The sequence below is a fragment of the Oryctolagus cuniculus genome, chromosome 12 (genome assembly GCF_964237555.1).
Source record: "Oryctolagus cuniculus chromosome 12, mOryCun1.1, whole genome shotgun sequence".
NCBI lineage: Eukaryota > Metazoa > Chordata > Mammalia > Lagomorpha > Leporidae > Oryctolagus > Oryctolagus cuniculus.
Window position 1 is genome coordinate 118298048 of NC_091443.1, and position 20504 is coordinate 118318551.

The 20504-nt window shown below is 40.8% G+C and overlaps 2 pseudogenes; one reads left to right on the plus strand and one right to left on the minus strand.

Annotated features, from left to right (window-relative positions):
* Positions 1 to 1220: 1220 nt before the first annotated feature.
* On the minus strand, positions 1221 to 3853 carry LOC127485939 (NIF3-like protein 1; annotated as a pseudogene).
* A 499-nt stretch (positions 3854 to 4352) lies between these two features.
* LOC127486009 (E3 ubiquitin-protein ligase TRIM13-like) overlaps positions 4353 to 20504 on the plus strand; it is a 35531-nt pseudogene continuing 19379 nt past the window's right edge.

Genomic DNA, 20504 nt, shown 5'->3' on the forward strand with positions numbered 1-20504 from the left:
AGTTGTCTAGAGCTGGACTTGGGATCAAATCCAAGGTTTTCTTTTTCTGTGGAGTGTTGTAGCCATTACATCTACATGCTTGACTGTGAGCATCACTTTTCCAGGCCTCCCTGAGAGGGTGCAGTTTATTTTCACAAGTACTACTCAGATATTATCTTTCATCATAGAGCACAGCCACTGTTGGCATTCAGCTCATTTTTTTATTTGTAGACAATAAAATTCATTTGATCTGCCTTCTATATTGGATTTTTCCACTTAATATGTTTCAAATGATACATTTTCAGCATTTTGTCTGCTTTCCTCCTGTTACAAAGTTTACACTAGGACTGGAGGACCAATCCATGGCAGTTACTCATAAAGCCTCTATTAGACTTCAATAACTGACTGAGGCTTTCTGAAATTTTTTTGCCAAGTTGCAGTTTTTTCTCATCCTAAGCCACAAGCCTTCCCATATGTATCACCACAGTGACACCTAGAAGTTTAACAACAATTTGCTTGAAAATGTGGTGTTTTCAGAATTGGTGACTAATGATGGCACCATTCAAACACAAATGGGCTTGGGCTCACTTTCTGTTTCTCTGACCATTTCAGTTACTCAAGTGTATATAAACCCTGACAGCTCATGTGAATGCAAATTCTGCCATTTAGGGTTAGAAGTTAAGTGTAGGGCTAGGTATAGGATGAGTGAGTGTTAGGGTTAGTATTAGGACTAGGATGAGAGCTAGGATTGGTGTTAAGGTTTAGATTGAGTGCTATTATTAAGGCTATTGTTAGGGTTGGGGTTAGGGTAAGATTTAGAGCTAGGTTTATGTTTAGTGTTGGTGGTGTTAGTATTAGGCTTATGGCAAGAGTTGGGGCTAGTTGTAGGATTAGGGTTCTGTTAAGTTTAGGCTTAGGTCTAGGGTTAGATTAAAAGCCATGGTTAGGGTTATGGTTAGGGCTAGGCTTAGGGTTAGGGCTACACAAAGAGTTATGTTTAGCTTTTGGGTGAGAATAAGGATTAGGTCCAGGACTAGGGTTATATTTAGGATTCGATTTGTGATTAGAGTTATAGATAGGGTTAAGGCTATTGTTAGGCCTAGAGATAGAGCTAGGATTAGGGATAAATTTAGGTGTAGGGCTAGGGATAAAGTTAGAGCTGTGGTTTTATATACATTTTATATATATAATATAATATATAATATATTTTATATATATGGTTATAAATATTTATTGTTATAAATATGGTTATATATCTATAATATATAGAGAGAGCTGTGGTTATATATAATATACAGTTATAGTTGAAGTTAGGGTCATCATCACTAGGATGAGGCTTAGTCTTTGTGTTAGCATGATGGTTAGTTTAAGGCTGGTGTTAGATATAGCATTGAAGTTAGCATCAGGTCTATGGTCAAGTTCACACTGAATGCTAGTTTGTTTTAGGGTTAGGCCTAAGCAGAAAGATAGGATTAGTGTTGGGGTGAGATTTAAAATTAGTTTAAGATTAAGGTTAGATTTAGTTCTATGGTAAATTTTAGAGTTAGAGCCAGAGTTAGGACTATGGTTAGAGCTAGTGTGATAGTTAAAGTTAGGACTATGGATAGGTTTTAGGCCAGGGTTAGTGTTAGGGTTAAGGCAGAGTTAGGTTTAAATTTTGGTATTACTGTTAGGGTTAGAGTTGGGGCTCAGATTAGGATTAAGGCTAATGCTTGTGTTATTAAGGCTAAAGTTAGGGAAAGGATTAGTGCTAGTGTTAGAGTTTAGATTGGGGTAAAGCACCATGTTGGGATACAATTAGGATTTTGGCTAAGTATAGAGTTAAGGTAAGGTTATGGTTAAGATGAGGGCCAAACTTAGGGTTAATGCTTTGTCTAGCGATAGACGTAGTATTAGGCTTCAGAATGGGTTTAGATGTAGGATTAGGTTTAGGGTTAGGGCAAGGACTAAGGCTAGGGCTAGGGCCAGGGTAAGGATTAGGGCTTGGACTAATGTTATAATTTGGTTTATTTTTATAAAATAAAAAGCAATAAAGACATAGTAATCTGAATAGCAATCATATTAAAAACAACTTCCTCCTAATACATCTCATGCTGATTCTGAAACTGAGGTGAAACACTGGAATTTAGGTGGACCTACAGAACATGGACACAGGGACAGACCATATCATCCCAAACTGGCTACTGCCTAAAAATAGGTGTTCAATTCCAAGTTTTTAAAGGACATTTTAAAACTAACCAATGGCAGAGATATCTAGGTTAACATATCCCAACTATAACTAAACTAAGGAGAGAATTACTTGGTTACTTCCCAAGAATCTTTAGTTGATCTTTCTTAGTATTTGCTCTTCATTATGGTAGTTCAGTTATTTCCTTATGAACTATAACATTTGTTGAACCAGATAAACTAGAAAAGATAATATAAGGGCAGTTAAGAAAGGTTTGCAGAAAATGGAGCTAAAAGTTGTGTATTTTGTGAATTTTTTTAATCTATGTAGTTTTCTCAAAATAAACATTTCCATGAACTTTTTGAAGCATCCTCATCCATCTTAAGATACTCTTCCAGAAAGATATATCAACTCCACTGACTCATGTTACATATCCACATGAGTGGAGATGCAATCTGTAGGTTGTATCATCTTGATGTTTCTGTATGCCTTATACCACACAAAGAAGAGCCCTGTCTGTCTCTGACAAGATAATATTAATCTAATTCTCCAAGCGGGTACCCAGAATATCACAAAGGTCAGAAAGAAAGCCTCATTCAGTGTTACTGTGTTCACAGAGGATGGCATTTATTCCTTGGGAAGTAGCATCCAGACCATCATGATGGGACATCCCACCCCTGAGGTACAGGTCTGCTTCCACACCCTGCAGGACGCTGCTCCCAGAACCAGCACACAGGGCCACAGCTTTGACTCATGACGCTAAGGTCCCTCCTACCCCAAGAGCTAATTGAATATGAGTTAGTTTGAGGTGTCTTTTGATTCGCTCAATCATGGTTGCCAAGGCAACAGATTCATCAGGGTGCATGATCGACCCATTCCAGTATGTAGAGCAAAGGCTTCTCTGCAGTGACAGAATTTCAGATCTCTGGTAAAGTTATCTGTTTTGAGAGAGCTGAGCCACCACCTGCATCAAAGGCTTCTCAGTACAATTCAGGCGGATCCTTATTTTTCTCCTCACCAATCCTAGCAGAAAAAGAAGTGACAGGAACACCTTCAACTTCTCTCACTGCAGACACAACTTTGTCCATATCTTGGGTATGGTTAATGTTGAATTGTACTCAGTGGTTCCCTCTATAGGAAAGCCATGAGCTTTGGAAGGATATATATGCCTGGATGTGCAGGCTCCAAGTCCTTTGGAAAACCACTTTTTCAATCCCTGGGGTGCAGCATCATAGGCTGTGTGAAGAGAGTAGATGCCAACTCTGTTCTCCAAAGCCCGGAACACCAGGCGCCCCTTTCAGGATGTCCAGGTAATACACTTTATGTGTAGGAAAATAGGTGGAAGGTAGGAAAAGATGAGATCTGCCTTCTTATGCAGAGCCTCCCCCATCACCTGCTCAGTCAAGTCATTGGTCAGGAAGAGTGTATTTATAGTTTGTGGTGGCCTTGTTCCACCAGCAATCCAACATTGTCCCAACTCTCAGCAGAAGACAGTGATGCAAAGTCCTTCAAGGAGGAAACGAGAGTCTTCAGATCCATGAAGGAACGGGAAGAATTGAAGTTCAGAGAAAGGACAAACCAGACTGTCATGGGGACCAGGCGTAAGCAAGATGACAACATACAGCAATTTTTGGGCAAAACTCAATTTGAGTCCAGGTACATCTCCATAGCCTTTAATCTGTCTTTTTACATTGGATTTTGTTTTCTAAACATCGCTTTTCAAGTTGTATATTTGGATTGCAGAACAATTTGTAAGATGAATTTTTTTAACGTGCATTGCTAAAATGTTCTGAGTGAAGCTAATTGTCAACTTTATTAAGGAGGATTGCTTTCTGTCCACCTAGTGTAAAAATAAAATCAAGCAATGAAAAATGAGATTACAAATTTAAAGACAAAGAAAGATCTGAAATTAGACCTGATAGAAAATGAGGAGTCCAACAAAAATCCCATTATGTTGATTTAAGTCATGGCTGGCTTGTACTAATACCATATACAAATAAAAAAGAATGAAAGCTGCAGGTTTCATTTGAGATTCATCAAGTGTGAGGTATTATTTGAACAGCTACAAAGAAGCATTCAAGATGGAGAAGGAACTATAGTCTAAAGGTCATGGAAGACGTTCAGACTGGAAAGAGAAGTGTCTGATTACAGATGGCAAAATCAGTCAAGCAGAATCAGAGATTGGGATCAATGGGGGAATACCTAGATGGGTAATGTTAAGGAGAATGCAGATGGTTTCAGGAGGAAAATACAAGAAACCATCAGTGGAGTTCTGATAGAAACAGAGAGGAATTACCAGGGGAAAATCATATATAGTACTTTCAAATATGCCAAAGAAAAACATTTAAATGGGCGTTATGCATTTAGTGTAGTGGTTATGATGCCAATTTTTTTTTTTTGACAGACAGTTAGACAGTGAGAGAGACACAGAGAGAAAGGTCTTCCTCCCATTGGTTCACCCCCAAATGGCCACTACTGCCATTGTGCTGCACCAATCTGAAGCCAGGAGCCAGGTGCTTCCTCCTGGTCTCCCATGCAGGTGCAGGGGCCCAAGCACTTGGGCATCCTCCACTGCCTTCCTGGGCCACAGCAGAGAGCTGGACTGGAAGAAGAGCAACCGGGACAGAACCAGCACACCAACCAGGACTAGAACCCACAGTACTGGCACCGCAGGCTGAGGATTAGCCTAGTGAGCCACAGCACCGGCCTATGATGCCTATTAAGATACCCTAGTTCTACTTTAGAGTGCCTGGATGTGACTTCCAGAATCAATTAATTAGGCTTCTATCATTACCTCTGAGAGACTGGGACTACATTTCTGGCTCTTGTATTCAGTCTTGGCCCAGGTCTGGCTGCTGTGGGTGTTGAGGAATGAATTAATGCAAAAAAGTGTTCTCTCTACCTATATGTCTCATTCTTCCTAGCTCCCTTTCTCTTGAAGATAAAACTATTTTTTAGACATGACAAAAGATTCAATTAATGCAATGATTAGAGAATAGCCTTTGGCTCTGACTATAATTTATGTTACTGGTAAGTGTTTCAGGGTTTCAATTAAGACTAATTTCAGTAGGTTAAAATTCAAATGTATAGTAGAATGATTTGCCTGAAAATATAACATTAAAAAGTGTCTGTGCAACCTACATTAATAGACTGAGAAAAATGCATGGACAATTATTTAAGGCCACACAATAGATTTTGTCCTCCACATACTCCTGGTCTTATCTATATATAAGTACAGGCTCCAAAAGGCTATCAAAGATCATACTGTTTTAGCAATTCCAAAATAAGCTAAATAACCTGTTTATGCTTTTTTTTAATTTGACAGGTAGAGTTAGACAGTGAGAGAAAGAGAGAGAGGTCTTCCTTCTGTTGTTTCAGCCCCCAAATGGCAGCTACAGATGGCACTGTGCTGATCTGAAGCCAGGAGCCACGTGCTTCCTCCTGGTCTCCCATGCAGGTGCAGGGGCCCAAGCACTTGGGCCATCCTCCACTGCCTTCCTGGGCCACAGCAGAAAGCCGGACTGGAAGAAGAGAAACCAGGACTAGAACCCATATGGGTTCCAGTGCCCATATGGGATACTGGCACCGCAGGTGGAGGATTAACCAACTAAGACATGGTGCTGGCCCCTGTTTATATTTTAACACTAGGTAATTCTTGGCTCTGCAGCATATTGAGTGTTTATTTCCAGCCTTGAACTAAAACACTATGCACAACATCATCTTTATGACTCATAAAGGTTCTGTTTCAGAATACATCTCATAGGTATTTAGCAAATTTCCTCTTAATTTTTAAATTAATTTTTAAATTGAAATGTAACAAATATATCTTTTTGCTATAGCATCAGAAAGACAAGAGACTATCTAAAGCCATACAACCCTGAACCTCCCACCCCCAATCTCATCTGATCTTGGAAACTAAGTTGGGTCAGGCCTGGTTAGTACATGGGTGGGAGAAAGACAAGATATTAATTTGCTCTCAGCTTACATGGCTCTATTTTCTTATAACCGTGCCAACTTTATCTTGTTCATGTGCATTCTCTAATGATGAATGTTGTGTTTGCCATTCCATTTTAAGTAACAAATTTTCATAAAGGTCCTAAAGCACAATGTAAAATGAGCTGAGAAATGATGAAGTAGCAAGTTACTGAGATATATTAATTTCTCTGGTCTTAGAAACATGTAGACATGTAGAAGTCAATAGAACTATATCTGGAAGAGAAAGTGAAAGAAGGTGGTAGTTGTGGGGAGCAACTCGAACTAGACTAAGTTACTGGAATTAAGACTTATTCTATGCATCTGCTCTCCCACAATATGGCGCTGGGAGAGGAGGAAACAGCTTCTACACAGCTGCCTCTCACCAACTTGACAAGCTGCAGGAGCTGCTCCTGATTGGAGGAGAGCAGCGTGCTCCGCATGTGGGTAGCAGAGTTGGGATTGGTGGAAGAGGACTATAAAGGAGGAGAGAGACAACATGCACCAGGAACACCTGAGAAACATCTGAGCAGCCCCCGCGAGAGCCTGCCGGTGGTGTGCTGCTCCCCCACGGAAGTGGGGAAAGTGGCAGGGGGAGCCGCCCTTCCACGGAGGTGGAAGGATGGCAGCCCACCCGGGAAGAACCAGCAGCAAACCCGGGAAGGGCTGAGCAGACAAAAGAACAGCGCAGGGTCTAGTGTCGTTCCTCCGCGAAGAGGGGGAGCGACAGTAGTGAGAGAACTGGTCAGGATTGTACCTACATTTCACTGTGCAAAACAAGATTATGATAGAAATGTATACAGAATAACAGATATATAAGCTGGAAGAACAAAAACAATAAACCTCCCTATGCAAGAATAGTGTTTTACCCATGATTACAGGCTGGAAAGAATTCTTGAAAGGGCATACACAATTTATTAATTAGCAAAGATTAAACACAACTTAGTTTCATGAAGACATTCATTTGCTACTGATTTTGTAAAAAATGTAAGTTAGTAAATGTGGTGGAATGAGAAGGCCATGCCAAGGTGGCCACTGGCAAGCGAGTGTCAGTTACTCAGGAATGGCTTTGAAACCCACTTGGCAATGGAGCCTGCCTGGCAACAGGCTGTGATTGGTTGGGGCATAGGTTACCCCTTGACCAGATTGGCTGGTCTTGGCTATATAAGATGTTATTCCAACTGTAATAAACGAGTTTGCGGGCTGCTCGCCTCAAGCCTGCTTTCACCTGACTCCTGGGGTCTATGTGGTGACTCCGCACCTCTTGCCCCCACCATGCTGCTCCTCTCAGAAATGAATCCACTGCAACATTGTTGAGAAATCAACAGCAACAAGTAAAGATAATATAATTTTAAGAATTATTACCCAAATTAATTACAGAATTGCAAAGAAAGATCATGTGTCACTAACAACTGAACAATGGAAAATAATTCAATGATATTAACTATGTTCCTCTTAATACAGGGATACCCTGGGGATGCCATGTTAGCATTTTTCAATAGAGTATCTCCAGATTTTATGTAGCTAAAACTCCATAAAAAGCATGCATGTTGGAGGATTCAAAGAAGGTGGAATAGGGAAGGGCATATACTAGTGGTAACTAGTTTCAAAAAATGTTGGAAGTACATTATTGGGGAAGAGTTAGAGAAAACTGCGGTGGAAATTCTACAGGAGAGAAACACCACGGATCAGTGTGGAAGATGCAGACATGCAACATGAACACAGACACAACATGATGCCAGCAGCCAAGAGGAGGAGAAAGCACCAGCTTTGGAGAGTGAGGTGAGATCAGACTGCAGCAACCCATACCACTGGTGATGTAGACAGAGGGAGATGTTGACATGAGCCTGGCCTGGAGCTCTGAGGGGAAAGTGTACCCACTGACCCAGTAAAAAACTAGGGGGGACATGTTTCTCTCACTACATTCACTAAGCAATGGTGCCCAATAACCAGTTGAGAGAAGGTGGGCACCATTTTGGACAGAAACAGAAGATGCAGAAGCTCTAGTGCACGTGCCCAGCACCTGGCTGAGACAAGATGCCATCTACTACCAGTACCAGTGGCAGCAGCTTGAATGCGTGCAACTTGCAACTGATGGGGAGAAGGAAGCATTTTGGTTGGTGGCTATTGTGCATGTGTGTGATCTAGATTCTAACAGAAGGAAAACTCCATGTTTCCCACTGACTTTGAGTCTGGCTGGCAAATTGACTAGAGTCTGTGCACTCACATATTACTGAGGTCCCCCCAATCTCTCAACATGTCACAGGCTCCAATGCTCAAACTGTCAAGGCTCTTGGAATGTCTCTGCCTCTCTGTGAATGAGACAGTCTAGCAAGGTGGATCAAATCCTCTGCACCCATTGACAATGGGAGCCCTGTGTGCTGAGACTGTGGAAACCCTGTGACTGCATAAGAAGGCACAGGATATAGCTGGTTCTCTGGGCAACCAATGTGAGCTGCTCTACAGGCTCTTATCAAAAGAGAAAATTTTAAAAACCACAGGCAAGTGAAAAATGCTCAATATCACTAGTCACCAGGGAAGTACAAATCACAATCACAATGAGGTTTGACCTCACCCCTGTCAGAGTGGCTCTCAAACAGAAATCAACAATCAACACATGCTGGCCAGGATGTGGGGAAAAGGCATCTTAATCCACTATTGGTGGGAAAATAAACTAGCACAGCTGTTGTGGTAGATGTATGGAGACACCTCAGAAACTTGAAAGTAGATATAGCATATGACTCAGCAATCTCAATCCTGGGAATTAATCTAAGTGAAATGAAATAGGCACATGAGGGGCCAGCACTGTGGTGCAGTAGGTTAATGCCCTGGCCTGAAGTGCTGGCATCCCATATGAGCACCAGTTCTAGTCTTGCCTGCTCCTCTTCCAATCCAGCTCTCTGCTATGGCCTGGGATAGCAGTGGAAGATGGCCCAAGTCCTTGGGCCCCTGCACCACATGGGAGACCTGGCAGAAGCACCTGGCTCCTGGCTTCAGATCAGTGCAGCTCTGGCCATTGCGGTCATCTGGGGAGTGAACCAGTGGATGGAATACCTCTCTCTCTATCTCTACCTCTCTCTGTAACTCTGTATTTCAAATAAATTAATTAAATATTAAAAAAAAAGAAATAGGCATATGAAAGAGCTATCTGTATCCTCATGTTCATTGTAGCTCAATTAACAATAGCTAAGATATGGATTCCACCTAGACTTTTATCAACTGATGACTGGATAAAAACATTGTGTGTATATATATATATATATATATATATATATATATATATAACTACTCAGCTATAAAATATAACAAAATCCTTTGTTTTGCAACAAAAATGAATCCAATTGAAAACCATTAAATTTAGTGAAATAAGCCAATCCCAAAAAGACAAACACCTTATGTTCTCCTTGATCTGTGGTAACTAATAGAGCAGCAAAAAATGGAACGTATAGGAGTGAAATTGGCATTCTGAGAGTTTATGATTGTTTACAGCCCTTGTCTCTACTGCTGAACAACAGTGCTGTACTCTTTACTTAGTATAGGGTGAATCTTAAGAGTAAAAAGTCCACTGAAAGTAGATCAGTGTAGAAAGTAAGAGAAGTAGGGCTGGAGTCCACTGAAAGCAGATCAGTGTAGAAAGTAAGAGAAGTAGGACTGGCACTGTGGTGTAGTATGGAGAACTGTGCCCAATTTCAGTCCCAGAGGCTCCACTTCCAATCCAGCTCCCTGCTAATGTGTCCGGAAAATATCAGATCACTCAGGGGCTTGGGCCCCTGCAACCACATGGGAAAGTTGGAAGAAGCTCCTGGCTCCTGGCTTTGGACCAGCCCATCTCCATCCATCGCAGCCATGTGGGGAGTAAACCAGTGGATGAAAGATCTCTCTCTGTCTCTTCCTTCCTTTGTCTTTGTAACTTTGCCTTTCAAAAAAAAAAATGAATGGATCTTTAAGGAAAAAATCAGACAGGGAATTAGAGAGAAAGGATGAGAGGGGATGTGTGGGTGGGAGAGAGGATAGGGTGGGAAGTATCACTATGTTCCTAAATCTGTATATATGAAATACATGAAATCTGTTTACCTTAAATTAAAAAAAATAAAAACTGACATTTAATTTCAATAGCTGTAAAATAGAATAACTACAATAAAAAGTTCTACTTGTAGGCCTAATAAATTGGAATAGTAATAAAAATGTAATATAATTTTAAAAAAGGTCTGACTTTAACATGTATCATCCCAGATGATGCATTGAAAACCTAATATCTGGGACTGGTGCTGTGGCACTGTGGGCTGAGCCTCTGCCTGTGGTGCCAGCATCCCATATGGTTACCAGTTCATGTCCTGGCTGATCCTCTTCCAATCCAGCTCTCTGCCACTTGTGAAAGCAGTGGAGAATGACCCAAGTGCTTTGACCCCTACATTAATGTGAGAGACCTGGAGGAAACTCCTAGCTCCTAGGTTCAGATTGGGCAAGCTCCAGCCATTGTCACCATTTGAGGAGTGAACCATCAAATGGAAGACCCTTCTCTCTGTCTCTCCCTCTGTCTGTAGCTCTACCTCTCAAATAAACAAAATCTTAAAAAAAAAAAAAAAGTCCCCAAGACAATAGTTTCAACCCTCAGGAATAGATTGACAGCAATTTTGAAAGGGCCTTGAGGTGATAAGTTTTATCTCTTACACTCTCTCTCACCATGTAATGACTTCTGCCAAGTTAAGTTACAGGAATATGGCCCTCTCCTGATGGGGCCTCTTGATCATGGACTTCTCATATGGACTGTAAGATACACTTTTTCTTTATACATACACATTGTACACTGGTTTTGTAACAACACAAAATAGACTAAGACTAAAAATAGATCAATACATATTTTCTCATCTTTAGGAAAGAGAGAAGGAAAATGGAGAGCCAGCGTGTGGCTTAGCAGGTTAAACTGCTGCCTGGAGTGCTGGCATCCTATTTGGGCACTGATTCTAGTCCTGGCTTGCTTTACTTCTGATAACTCCTTATTAACATGCCTGGAAAGGCAACAAAAGATGCCCTAAGTACTTGAGAGTGTGTACTCATGTGGAGAATTGGATGAAGATCCTGACTTCTGGCTTCAGCTTGACCCAGCCCTGGACATAGCAGCCATTGTTGAGTGAAACAATGGATGGAATATTCTCTCTCTCTCTCTCTCTCTCTCCCTCTGTCTCTCTCTATTTTTCCCTCTCTCTCTCTCTCCTTGTCTCTTCCCCTCTCTCTGTAATACTGCCTATTAAATAAATAAATCTTTAAAGCAAAACAGAACACTAGCTTCTGGAGGATATCATGTTAATTTAAAAAAAAGAGAAGGAAAATGCACAGAACGTTAGAAAGGCATGAGACTATTAAGTTTTTATTTTAAAAATTTTTTAAAGATTTATTTACTTGAAAGTCAGAGTTACAGAGAGAAAGAAGGAGCAGCAGCAGAGAGAGAGGGGTCTTCTACCTGCTGGTTCACTCCCCATCTGGCTGCAACAGCTGGAGCTCCACTGATTTGAAGCCAGGAGCCAGGAGCTTCTTCCAGGTTTCCCAAGCTGGTGCAGGAGCTCAAGGACTTGGGCCATCTTCTACTGCTTTCCTAGGCCATAGAGAGAGCTGAATTGGAAGTGGAGCAGCTGGGACTTGAACCGGTGCCCATATGGATGCCAGCTCTGCCAGCAATAGTCTTACCAGTTGTGCCACAGTACCAGCCCCATTTTTTTTAATTTAGTTCATGTCTGTTCTCTAATGAGAATAGGGAAGGATTTAAAAAATTTTTTTTTATTTGAAAGGCAGATTTACAGAGAGGCAGAAAGAGAGGGAGAGGGAGAGGGAGGGAGGGAGAGAGAGAGAGAGAGCGAGAGAGAGAGAGTTGTCTATCCACTTGTTCACTGCCCAAATGGCTATGAACAGCCAGAGCTGAGACAATCTGAAGCCAGGATCCAGAGCTTCTCCTGGGCCTCCCATGTGATTGCAGGGTCTCAAGGACTAGGGCCATCTTCCACTGCCTTCCCAGGCCATAGCAGAAAGCTGAGTGGGAAGTGAAACAGGCAGGACTTGAACCAGCATCTATAGGGGATTCCAGCACTGCAGGCAGTGGCTTTACCCACTAAGCCACAGTGCCAGGCCCATGAGATTATTTAGCAACCAACATAAGAAGCATACTTCAAAAAGTTTGCAGAAAGTTGAATTAAAAATAAGAGAAGACTGAAAATAAGCTGAAGAATAAGTAATCACTTTACTGGAGAAAAATTAATTTTATTTGATCTTGGAAATATATAGATGTCCTTATGATCATAACTGGAAGAGAAGATGAATGGAGAGAGTTGTGGTATGCTTTTGTACACTATTAACTATCTGTTTTAATTGAGTGGTTGCAGTAGCTCTGATTGGATCTGGCTCTGGTTGAAGATCTCAACTTGGTGGCTGTTTTAATTAGACTAGGCGCTATAGGAGGTTCCCAGCACTCTTGGTGAAATGGCGCACCTACCCAACCCCACAGCCAGTCCTGCTAGGCCCCGGCGTGTGCAGTCTTCCCTGTAAAAGAGGGACCATAGCCTTTCTCTGTGCTCTATTCCAGCCAATGTGGCCTGCCGCACCCATGCAGGCCTAGCCAGATATTTCCTGGGAGAGTGCTGCCCAGGGCTGCTTTTTTTCTCCCCATTTCCAATTCAATACCACTCCTCACTAGGAGGGGGGCAGAGGAAGTGCCTTTGGCTAGTGCTGGCCTTACCTAAGGGAACAAGAACCTTCATCCATTAACCCTTTCCAACCTGATGGGTTTTTCTCTTTACAGTTAATGGAAACTTAAACAATGGGCTCATATGCTGATGATCAACTCTTTTCTGTGCTACTGTAGCTAACTTATCTAATGAGAGTTTTCATGTGTCTTGAAGGTTTCATGTTTTTCTATTGCCAGTATGAGTATTGATTGGAAAAACTGCAATGCGAAGCTGTTTAGGTTATTTTCCTGTTTTAATGTTTGAGGATTACCTAACTGATCAGATCTAGCCCACAGTCTTGGTTAAACATACTAATTTTTAACTAAAGCAGTTTGAGTCTCTGACATTTTAAATTCTAAACCGAGTCTTTCAACTTTGGGGCTTCCAGTCGGATCCCTGGAACTCTCAAAGGATGAGACTCACAAATTTGTTAAAGTACAACTGTTTGAGTCCATTCAAATTATACAATGTTAGAGTTGGATTGCTCTTGCCACCCCAAAAACACTCCAAGAGACTTTCTCTCATGCAATTAACAAAGGGTAAGGTTTATTGATGATCCGACATGTCAGGGGCCCCCATCCCAGTACAGGCGAGCGGCCCCAAATAGTCTTGGCTTGGGGTTTTTATACACGTTTAAACAAAGAAAATCAATCATTGCATAGATCAGACAGAGGTATAGAGTAAACAATTGATACAAGTTAAGTGATTTTACAACCAGTTGATTTATGAATACAGGGAGTACAGGATATCGAGTAAGGGCCTGATTAGACCTCAGAGAACCATATGGCCTATACAGGGAGTATCAAAAAGCCTCCTATTGCCAAAAGGGAGGGCCACACAACAAACACAACAAGGTTGCAGGAACTGCCTTGATGATACCTAGGAATGCAGCCGAATGGTGATAAGGGACACATGGTGGGGTAAGAGTTCCAGGAGGCAAAGAGATATACGGTGACTTCTTCTATCTTACTTAGGTGAAACTAAGGTTACGCTCACATTGGGGTAATTTACTGACTAATTAACTTTATAGAGAATGGCTATGCAGAGCAAGTCTAACGAGGTCAGGAAAGTTCACCAGAGGAGGTGGGGGGGGAGCGGCTTTTAACTTTTTAACCCTTCAACAAAGTATATTAAAATGTAGTAAATGATGTCAGATCTATGTTGTATTCATGTTTTTGATTTTCAGCTAGAGTAGTCTTATAAAAATGAGAGTAAATTCTGTGTATACAAGCCCTTATGTTGTTAACTAAAGTAAGCCAATACAGATTGGTTCAGAAAATTGGGTTAATGCAAACGCCCTGCCCTTTGGTTCACTTGCTCAGTTTTACATTTCTTTGATATGCTTTAAACTTGTTTCTCTTAAGGATAAAGATCTTTTCAAAGCTGTAACCATGCACTAGTGACTGTGTTTGCTGCTCAGGAGGTGTTGTCCTTATGTTTCTTAAAAGCATGGAAATGTAATTTTGACTTTTAATTCAGATAATGGTGTGGTATTCATTAATAACTCAGTGTCTTAAGTCATCTAGGCATCGGTGCTAAGTAAAACATGAAAAACGTATTATGTGTACTTTTCACGTCTTTGATAAGAGACTGAGTTTGTCAGCATGTGTTCTCAGAGGTTGTCCATTCATGACAATTCAAAACTATGGAAAAGTAACTACGGGTGTAAAGTTTCAGAAGGTGTGAGCAAGTTATGAAAAGTTGTAAAAAGTTTATGATTTTAAAATATTGTTTACAGGGTTTTCTATAAGTTGAGTGTTAATGCCAAAATTACACTGACCTAAATTTACAACAATGGGGTTATTTTTTTAAAAAAAGTGTACTAATGTTAGTAAATATCTGAAAATGGTCTGAATCATAAATCTTAATCTGTTTTTGCAAAAACTATAACGTCTCTGTTTAACAGTGTCTGCTTAATCAGTTACTCTGCCATTTCTAAAATTAGGTCCTGTAAGCTCTTTTTAACTCTGTTAAATAGTTCTGAGTTATGTGATGATTTTGTGTACTAACTCTTATGTTCAAGTTTTTTTTTTTTATTATTTCTGGTCTATTCAACAACAAGAAATATAGAATCCATATTCTGCCAAAGTAATCTGTGTACTCTACTGTCTGTTAAGTTATGATTGATAAAAAACATTAAGTCTTAAAAAGTTATGTTAAATGTTGTTATGATCAGATCTGGTCTAAAAGTGTTAAAATTGCCCTAAATTAGTTAAGGAATTCTATTTTGACCAGATACTCTAAGTTCTCTAGGCACCTTCAACAGACTTTCTGAAAATCAAAGTTTTAAATTCTCTGGACTTTTGATACCTCCAGAGGGGCCCCTGGAGATGTCAAAAGATATATCCCTCATCTCACAGAGATAATAACCAATTGGGCTGTTTAGATTAAAAGTGGTGCCAAGATGTAAAATGATGCTAAACTTCAGTTTCTTTCTAGCTGCTCCAGTCTCTGGCTCATAAGCCAGATCCTTTAAAGGAAGACTGACAAAATCTAAAAAGCGTCCCGTGGTCCTGATTTACATCACCTTAATGCCCAGACCTTAGGACTAAGATATGGAATCACCCAGAAACAGGCAAGGCAAATTGTAAAATCCTGCCCTTCCTGTGTTACATTTCTCTGGGTCCCTCACTATGGTGTATAGCTTTGGCAGATGGATGTTACCCATTTCCCTAAATTTGGTAAGCTAAAATACATACATGTCTCTTTAGATAACATGTTCAGGTTTTGTTTTTGCCACCCCGCAATCAGGTGAGGCTGCCAAACATGTCATCTCTCATTGGCTTCAGGCCTTTGCTGTTTTAGGAAGCCCTATACAAATAAAGACTGATAATGGCCCAGCGTATACTTCCAACTCTTTTAAGCACTTCTGTACTAACTTCCACATCTCTCATATCACCAGGATTCCTTATAATCCCCAGGGACAAGGTATTGTGGAACATGCACATGCCACATTAAAAAAAAAAAATCATTTACAAAAAATAAAAAAGGGGGAATATGGGGCCATAGCACATTCCCCGCAAAAATGGCTATCACATGCTCTCTTCATCTTAAATTTTTTAATACTGGATAATCAGGGGAAATTTGCAGCTGATCGTCACTGGCATCCTGAAACCGAAAGACAACAAGTCTATGTGAAATGGAAAGACCCTGTAACTGCTCAGTGGTATGGACCTGACCCTGTTTTAATATGGGGACATGGACATGTTTCTATATTCTTAAAGAAAGACAATGAAGTGCGGTGGTTACCTGAGCGACTGGTACAGCAAACAATGTCACGAAGCAGCCCCTTGATCATCATGATAACATTGCTGATCGGGATCCTGGCTCTCCGGCTTACATCAAGCCAAACTTATGTTACCACCTCTGTTGGTTCACCGGTAGTTCTAAATTGTTCATGTACTTATGATAATGGAATTAAAACAGCAGGGTTTGTACAATGGGTAAGGAACAATCAAACCTTGTTCCATATTGGGAGGGATATAGTTGAGAATCAATGGCTTAATGTGACTGATCAATCAAAAAGGGAGAATACTGATTTTAGCATATTAAAACTGGTCACATTGTCAGACTCCGGGGTATACCTTTGTCAATTCTGGAAAAAAGGCCTCGTTGATGTATTGGTTAAAACTGTTAAAGTAACTCTTATGGTCAATTCCTCCTTCTCTGTCGAAAGTAGCAATTTCTGGCTACATTTAGCTGCCTCAGCTAATACGTCATCCTTTTGTGTAAATACAGCCGATTCTCCTACAGACCTGTTAACTAACAATATCCTGGGAGTTCCTTCTACTAAAAAGGAGTTTACAAAAATTACCGGCATAAATCCTACTTCTCTAAAAATTAGCAATTCGACCAAAAGGTTATACTATGTGCCTTGGCAATTAAACAAAACTCAGCTTTCTCGATTCAATGGGAGCGAAGCTCCTAAAGGATGGGTTTTTCTGGGTGGTTATTATGCATATAGCTCTCTAGCTCCTCATGATAGGGGTAAATGCTCCCTTGGATGGGTTGCACCCCTCCTCAAACCTGCTGATAAGAATCTGTACAAAAGAAGATATACGCGTATGATTTATGAAGGATGTACTGATAATTTCCATGTTCCCGGGGATTGGGAAACTTTTTTCCTTGCTGCCTCCATGGCAGGAGCTGCTGGGCTTGCTTATGCAAACACGGATTAAGAGAACTAGCATGTATTGTTACGAAAACTGTGAACACGACTGCTGCTGCCTTAGCCAATATTGCTGAGGAACTGTTACTGGAGAAATTGCAGGGTTCTTGTCTTTGCGCAAGAAAGAATTCAGGCGTGAGACAGAGAGTAGTGGGAGGTAAAATAACAAGGTTTATTAGGGAAGGGACATCCTTAAGGATGGATGGGCACCCCTCCAGACAGAGCCTGAGAGACTGGGTCAGGGGGGGGGGGGAGTGAGGTTACATGATGAGAGGAGAGATTACACCTGGCCAGACCAGGCGGGTGGCTCAGCAGAGAGGCTGAGTGCACAGTCCAGTTGAGGCCCAGGGTTTTTAAGGAGATGGGTCTTTGTCTTCACACATCTCCTCCTGAAACAAAGGATTTTATGGCTGTAAATACTAAGAAGCTCCTATCTGAGTTTTCCCTTGAAGGTATCAGACAAGAGGAAGTCTAGCTGGCACCATCCTGAGTTTAGAGGAAGGGTGAGCAGGACCCCCTAGAGAATGGGGATCCAGAGCATGGTGTTTGAAATGCAGATACTGGGCTGCACCTGGGAGATTGTGGAAGATTTGTCAGGCAGAAGGGGCAGGGATCTCTGCCTGGCAGGTTATCAGGTAGAAGGGGGCAGGGCAGGATGCGAACACTGGGCTGCCCTTGAAGCATTATCGGGATAGCTTTCAGATGTAGATGCAGATGCTGGACATAGAAGTCTTCTCCGGAGGCCTTTGTCACACACACATAAGCTCATACCTAACTTTCTGCCTAACAGAACTTGATCAGGTCCGGACAGGTGTGTTGCTCATCCGGGCTGCCATTGACTACTTACTACTGAAAGATCGTATAAGCTGTGACTTGATTCCTGGAGGTTGCTGCTTTACTATCTCAAATAATGTTCCTTACATAAAATATCTGGTACAGCAGCTAAAAGTTGAACTTCAGCATATGTTTCTAACTAATCCCTTTTCTTTTGGTGGATCTCAATGGACCCCCTGGTTTTGACGTTGCTGGGTCCTTTATTGCTGCTCCTGCTTTTTCTTCTGTGCCTCCCCTGTATATTCTGAGGCCTCTCTGTGTCATTTGGTGCCATTTGGTCTGAGATTTTAAAGTTGCATTCACAGCTTCACCCCCAAGCCAAAAAGGATGGCATTGAATTCCAATGATGGGTAAGACTTGGTCTCCTTGTACCAACCTAAGACAGGAGCCTCAGAGGATGTCTTGGGTGTCCAATGACGGGTAAGGACAAGAAGAGACATGGGCAACCTAAGACAGGAACAATGCCTCAAAAAATATAAAAGGGGGAAATGTGGGCAGCCACAGGCAGTTGCCCCTTTTGTTTACACTTAAACATATGGATGGAGACATCCTGGCACAGACAAAAGGCTAAGGAGATTCCAGGAAGAGGCAGGAAGAACCATATCTCACTGCTAAACTTCTCACAAGAGATGGTGTAGATAATCAGTCACACCTGAAACCTGCATTTATCACCTAGGTGTTTTATTATACCCTTGTAATCAATGATTGATAACATTTTGTGATCTGTTAAGCAGAAGAACCTTATTGGGAACCCTTTGTAACACCAAAAGTCTTTTGGATATGTAAATCTTTTGTGTGGCTTCTTGTGTATGACTGGTCATGTTTAAATACTACTGGACTTGTTGAATAAACGAGCCTTGATCAGGATTTGTCTTGGCTCCATTCTTTGCGTCCTTGTCCCCACATTCCCACTCTCTGTTTCAGGAAACTCAGTTCTTTGTGCTGCATGCCAGCACATGCCACAGTGCCAGCCCCTATGTATAACTCTTATGGCATCAGTAGAGACATTATGTCATATTATCCATTCCACATGAAAAGGGAATGGTGATGTGAATATGTGAAAACACTCAATCCATGCATGATGACATGAAGTACTCATGAACAAAAAATTGTATAACTTTTAGATATAGACAGATACACATATTAAGTAATTTTGTAAAGATGAGTTTAGTTAGACCAGTATAAATACACTAGTCATATGCTCTGTCAGATGCAGTCACAGGATCTGCAAATGTTTGGAGTTACCAAGTTTACATCCTTAACCAGAAGACATGGTGAATGAGATTTTAGAGTCTTTTTTAATGTATGATTAAATGAATAACTACAGTGAACTGGAAAATATGAATAAGAGGTTGGTGTTATTGCAAATGGGTCCAATAGAGGGGGAATCCTCTTGCAGTACTACAAATGAGTCATATAGAACAATAGTGTGAATAAGCTAGAAGGTGATATTCCAGATAAAATTTGCATCTGATATGCACCCCTAAAGATGTACATGTTTAGGATTCTGAGCTTTGAAAATAAGTACACATGAATGCAAATTCTTGCCATGTTATATTTTGCAAGGCAATTTTGTTTTATTATGAAAAATTTGACCTACATTTCTCCTCACACAGAATTAAGAATTCAATCCATAAGTAGAGGTGTACTTCAAAGATTAAATAAGAAAAAATATACAAGACCCCATGGATATGCTTTTAATTAAACAGCATTTGAAAAATTTGTTCTCTTGCCATAGGTCATGGGACTCCAAATCCCATTAAGTTGACATTTACCAATGCCATCTTACTAGTTAAAGTGATCAGTTTAAGTTCATAATTGATCATAAATATAGCATTAAATGTCAAAGGGATTACATTAAAAAGATCAGTGCCTGCTAATAATAATTGATAGAATTAAAAAGCAGAGAATGATCCAACATGGAAAATAGGATACACAGCAGACTCATAGAATGACAAATGCCCTAAACAGCACTCTGGCCTCAGAATCAGCCCTTAAGGCATTCAGATCTGGCTAAAAAGCCCATGAGAGTTTCTCAGGCATGGAAAACCAAGAGACTGTGGCAAAAAATGACCTAAATGAAAGATCTCTGTGAGTGAGATCCTGATGGAAAGAACGGGCCATCAAAGAAGTAGGTACCTTTCTCTGAAGGGAAGAGAGAACTTCCACTTTGATTATGGCCTTGTCTAAATAAGGTCAGAGTTTGTGAACTCAAGAGACTTCCATAGCCTTGGCAGCTCATGACAAGAGCCTCGGGTGATTACTGACACCATAAATAAGAGTGTCAATTGTTAAATCAACAACAGGAGTCACTGTGCACTTGCTCCCCATGTAGGACCTCTGTCCTTAATGTGTTGTACTATGAGAATTAACTGTAAAAGTAATCTTCAAACAGTACTTTGTACTCTCCCTGTCTCCCTCTGTCTCCTTCTCCCTCTCTCTCTTCTGAAAAGTCTGACTTTCAGGTAAGTAAATCAATAATTTTTTAAAAAAGAAACTAGGAAAGCAGAACAGTTTCAAGAAAAAAAATTTTAATAAGGACACCAGAACAAACTATAAATGTGCTACTACTGCAGTTTTGTCACTATGATATACTAAAAGAAAAGTAATTAATGTCTATTATCATGTACTAATTTGAATGGTTGATTATTGGTAATTAGAATTCAGT